Genomic DNA, 6075 nt, shown 5'->3' on the forward strand with positions numbered 1-6075 from the left:
GTAAACGTAAACCCTTTGAAATCATTATAGCCCCTATTACTGTGATTGAGTTTGAGAATAATACCAAATGCTTCAATAATACCAGATTATGAATTCATTATGATATGCTGCAATAATGTTGGCCAGATGCTGCCGTTTTGTCTGGCCGGAAAAATGAATCTAATCCAGACTGGACATCTGACAATGGAGGTTTTCATAACCCCCCCAAAATGACTTTGAACAGGTTTAGAGGTTGCATTCATTTGTAGAAATAATTGAACACTGAAAAAATCCCAACAGGAAATCAAAGCTGGCTGCAGCATGATGATTGCAGGTTGGACATAAATCCCAAATCTCCCAAAAAGTCAGTTTTTTTAATAATCACATCTCACACATTCACTGTTATTCCACTAGAGGTTGATCATTTATCTCTTTAGAGTAACGTACAGTATACCGTATGATGTGAATAACGCTGAAGTTATGGCTTCAACTATTCACGTGTTTTAGATTACAATAATTATCATCATAAGCATCATTAATTATCATTTTGGTCACTTAACATAAGATTACGCACTAGGAAACTGGGAAGGCCATTTCTCACTACTTCTTTGACATGTTATGGACCAAAACAATAATTCACTGTGCATCTTATATAAAACATAAAACAGGAAACAATAGCAACACATCCAAATAATGATAAAAGTTATATAGAATACGTTTGTTTGCTCATTCAAAAACAGAAGTTCAACTCTGAAATTGAGCTTTATTTGAGAGTGTACAAAATGCAACTTTTTTGGGAGAAAAAAAAGCTTAAAGTGTATAGAATTAGGATGAAGGAAATATGCAGAACAAAAAGCTTGGTAATAATAATAATGATTGGAGTTTAGTTCCACTGTGTCACTGCTGCCTAGTGTCTGCTTTCAGGCAAACAGAGGTGGTTTTCTGGAACAGGAAGCACCGCCTTGACCCTCGCTTCCTCCATTGCGCCTTGTTTATGTTCCAACGACTTCCTGCATTTCTCTGTCATTTCTCAGGCTTGGAATAGCCCGGCCCCGGCGGATGGATATTTCATGATATATTTGTCTAGCAGAGCGCATACGTGTAGAAATAGCAGCGTGAGCTGAAGCCAAAGCTGCTTCCTAATAACTGGAGACTGCTGTGGTGTGATTGTAATGTTAGTTTCCGGTCACTAGAGGGTGGTTAAGCCTGAGCTATGTGAGGGTGGTGCGTCGGTGGAGATACAGGACATGACAGGAGGTAAGACTGCTGACGTGTTTCACTAAATGATTTCTCCAAAGCTAAATTCTATTTAGATTAAAACATTTAACATTTTCAATGTTATATTTTGGCAATATTCTCTCGAATACTACTAAATCTAAATCATCAAAAACTGTAGACAGTATCAATTAAACAGCCTACAATATGAATGTGATTTGTTTTCATGTGTGTGTACATAAAATCCTGCCTTCCTGTCACAGCAAAGAGTATATGAAGCACAGCCTATAATAATAAATATCCTAATCAGTTCAGTAATAGACATCCTGTTTTGACATCATCACTGAAACCAGAGAAAGAACACAGAATCTCTGCCGCTGCTTAATGACGTCTTAGCACAAGTGGAACGTCAGCGTTGACGTTTTTAAACTTGAAGGGAAATTGAATAGGTGTATGGGACGCATGCTTTTGCAGGGAACTGCTTGGCTTCAGTAGCTGCCGCTGATACCCAACACACAGGGCTGATGTGGGCCACCTAGTGTCGTTGGTTTGATCATCAAGAAAAAAGGGCTGGTTTATTGGGGCTTCTGCTCCAGGTGGGTGGGGGGGGGGGAGCTGCCTTGTCGGCCCAGCAGGGTGTCATTTGGCCAGGCCTTTCAGCTCCGTGCCCTGTGGGTCTGGCACAGGCTGCCTGGGAAATCCTGGGAAAGTAGCTGTACAACAAGCTAAGAAAAAGTAATGCATGATGCTCAATGTGTGTGTGTGTGTGTGTGTGTGTGTGTGTGTGTGTGTGTGTGTGTGTGTGTGTGCGTGTGTGTGTGTGTTTGTGTTGCCTTTTGTTCTAGTTAATGAAATCAAAGACAGGCTGTAAAGCTATACTGAGCCCATATATTTCCCAGAGAAGATCGTGAAACAGCCCCATGACATTAAACACATTTGTTTTTTCTCTATCATGGGAGTACGATTCGAGGTTATCTGTAATGTGATCAAACATATCATTCATGATTGGAATTTTGAACGGATTGTAAAAGTTGTACGGCATCTTACAAGAAAAAAAAGAAAAGAATCCGTGAAAATAGCTGAGAGGTCAGAGACAGCTTTGTGCATGTGTGAGGAATAGACGGGGAATTGACAATGAGACTTTTCTCAGATGGTGCACTAAACGTTATGCTCACATTATGGCTGAGGCTTCCTGATTCCCATCCCAACTCTCCCACACACACACACACACACGCACACACACACACAAACACACACACACACACACACACACAAACACACACACACACACACACGCACCGCAACATCCATAAAACTATAAGAGGAAAGGGAGAGACGGAGAGAGGGCTTCACATGATCTTGATTTGGAGCAGCTTTAAACAAATTAGGGCATTTCTGGTGCCCAGTTTTGAAGTAAAAAGACCAACACTGATTTTGGAAAGATTCCTAAACAAACCCAAACACGGAGCCTCTGACAACTAAATTGCTTGGTGAAAAAAACAGATTAGTGTGTCATATTAGCATGAAAAGATGTAGGTCTTTGTTTTTTGAATTAGACAAAGAGACAGGGCCGTAGTCAGGATTTTAGAAATACTGGGGCCATGAGTTGAATTACCTGTCCTCCTGGTAGACCCCAAAAACAAAGTGACAAAGTCTCTCAGATTGTATTAATTCATCTAGCTGTTCAAATATGTATTTTTTGAAATGGAGTTAAGTTTGTTCAAACTCAACACAGCTAACTACACTCTAATTAAGATGACTGTCTCTATTTTCCCTGTGATTAGCGTCAGATTACGTAGGAGTTTATTAGGAAATTACAGACCCGTGAAATAACGCTTAATTCCCCGTTCTATTTCCAAACTTGATACTAGAAGTGCTGTTTGAATGCTGAAAAATACTGGAATCAGCCTAAACAAAATACCATGTGCAAGTTTTTAACTGTAGAATGTAAATTCCAGAAAAAATACAGCGGACATGATCTCAGTGTCGTGAGTGGGAGCCGTTGACCTGCGAAGAGACCGATTACTCAGCTCTTCTTCTGATAGCTGGTTCATCTAAATGGTAAGTGATTTTTTTTAAACTTTGCTTGGATATCAATTCTCAGGCATTAAAAATGCATGTATGTTTATCATTATTAAAATGTAGTCCCATTGATTCATGTATAACTTGGGAAACCATCACAGAATCAAACAGCAAATTGAAGAGAAAGTGACTGCATGACTTCAAATATAACAATTTTATTGCCACTTGATGGCCACTTAAGACATTTAATCACAAACCAGGCGATGAATACACACCTTAAGGTGAGGATCACGTGACAAATAAACACATGATGGATGAAAATGTGTCAATAGGCATTCAGCATTTCCTGATGAACCTTTAAAATGTATTAAATGATTCACACTCAGACTGAAATGTCAGAGGCCCGAGACATCCCAATGCACCCAAATAACAAGACATGGAGAAGAGGGAAAATGACAATTACAGGGGAAGAATTATATAATTGAGGCCTAAATAAACCAGATTGTACGTGTGGGCCACTTTTTTCATTTTACCAGCCTTCTCCTTCCAGAGCACCTCTGGTCATAATACTCCAGGTTCTTGTGGCTGAATTGTAATAAACTTTGGGGTGGAACAGCTTCAGAATAGGAGTCATACACAGACACCACACTCACGCACCAGTAGAAAGAGAGAGAGAGAGAGAGAGAGAGAGAGAGAGAGAGAGGAAGGGGAAGGGAGACGGAGCCTGTTCCCTGAGCTGCCTAGCTGCTAAACGCTGAAGAGAGGAAAGAGAATTTGGAGTGACATCCCAGTTATTGCTCATGACATTTGTGCATCGTCCAGGCGCATATGCGCAGTGAAAGCCGCACCTAGGGGAGGTTGAGCGTGTGTGTGTGTGTGTGTGTGTCTGTGTGTGCTGATGAGCTAAGCCCAGCTGAGGACAGACAGCGAATGAATAATAAAGTGTGTCAAACCTGACCTATGCGGTCACTCTACTTAGACGTCCCCTTGTTCGACCACCAACCTTCCCTCTGTCACATACACACACACACACACACAGACACACACACACAGACACACACACACACACACAAATACAAAGCCTCTTGTGTGAGCTAACTTCAGAGTGAGGAGACGCCAGTGCGTGCCTTTGTTTTCTCCAGCTTTAACATCCAGTAGCTATTGAACTGTGAAAGTGAATTGGACAGGGATCAACCATATAATATAGTTTTGACAGCCTTTGAAGCGCATCCGCTCTGCCCCCACGCTTTTGCTGATTGCCCCAGAGCCCTTTTTCTCCTCTGCACAGCCATACTGTGGCATTTACAAGGTACAGTGGGCAGCAAAACGCACATTAGAAGCAAGTAAATAGAGAGAGAGAGAGGTACAGTGAGCGAGGCAGTAAATAACGAGCATGGTAAACAATGATCTGTAGCTGGTAAACATCATGAGGCAAACACCAATGTACACAACTAATCAATCACTCATAAAGATGTATATATATATATATATATATATACTGTTGACCGTCTATTCCTCAATATAAGATGGCAGATAAATAAAAGTGTACGGTGTTGGCCATCACAGCATCTGCAACAGCTTCAGTGCTCCAAGTCTCTGGAACTCACAAATAAGTTGCGTGAGCACTCAGAAATTTTCCTTTGGGATTTTTCTTTTAATTGAATCAATAGCAACAGTCTGCCGACACAACTGTTTGTCTCGGGTGTGTGAACACACACTGTGGAGGGCAGACCAAAAACATCCCTGTTTTTTTTTCCAGTGGACTGTTGCTATTGATTTAACAAAAGTGAAAGGAGGACTTTGTGAGTGGATCTTTGCTGCTGGCTGACAGTACCCTTAAAGACTCTAAGAGACTTCATAGAAAGGGCAATGAGTAGAGCTTGTTCCCTGCTTCATTATGCCCCTGAAGGGATGGACATCATTCTTGCAAAAAGAATATCTCCCATGGCTGTTCAGTCTGGTTGAGATCTGGTGACTGTAAAGGCCATATTCATAAATGCAGCCGGCCAGTGTTTGAGCTGTGCCACGGTGGTAGTTGGATTTCTGTCCAACTGAGTACTGTGACTTATTATACCGTTGAAGTATTCTTTTTCTAGTGAGTATAGGTGCTCACAGTGTTATTATTCATACAAGCTGCAATAGTTGAGGTACAAATTGATGGGATCTAGTTCATTTACAAAGCTGCAGGATTAGATTTCAGCCCATGAGTGAATTGTTGTGTCTTGAGCAAAGACACCTTTGTTTATTCAGGTTTTTAATTAGTCAATTATCTGTATATGTTTAAGATAAGAGTTATTGTTACAGCATAGGGAACAACCAGACTGTATAAGGGCTGTAGTTTACAGAATGATTTTCAGGCACGTGACCAAAACAAGTTCATTCCTGTACAAACAAAACCTCAGACTCAGCCAATTATCACCACCCGGTTGAAATGAAGTGTCTTTAATCTTCGCTAAATAGATAGGAGTTAAATTGATGTCAAACGTCTACGCGTGCATGTGCCGTTTTGCTGTTTATTTTGTGACCCTCAACGCTAGCCAATGAGTGAGCTAGAGGAGAGCGGTACAGACCAATGGAGAAGCAGGAGGCGGGCACTGTAGTGTGCGTAAGAAATAAGAAATCTTCGCGAGCTTGACTGGAGGAGAAAGAAGGTAACGTCAGCGCTACAAAGTGTTCACAGTCATGCCTACAGCGTGGTGAGTGTTTCATACTGTAAAGATACAAATTAACCTTTTTAACATGGCGGTAGTTGTGAGTGAAAACTAGTCCACCACAAAGTTGCTTTTAGTTAACTCTGCTCGATGTAGAAGCACAATTCTAGCACCAAACGCCATATTGACGCCCCCCCTTATATTAAAA

This window comes from Anarrhichthys ocellatus, unplaced genomic scaffold, assembly GCF_004355925.1.
Source record: "Anarrhichthys ocellatus isolate YVR2014 unplaced genomic scaffold, GSC_Weel_1.0 scaffold33, whole genome shotgun sequence".
Taxonomy (NCBI): Eukaryota; Metazoa; Chordata; class Actinopteri; order Perciformes; family Anarhichadidae; genus Anarrhichthys; species Anarrhichthys ocellatus.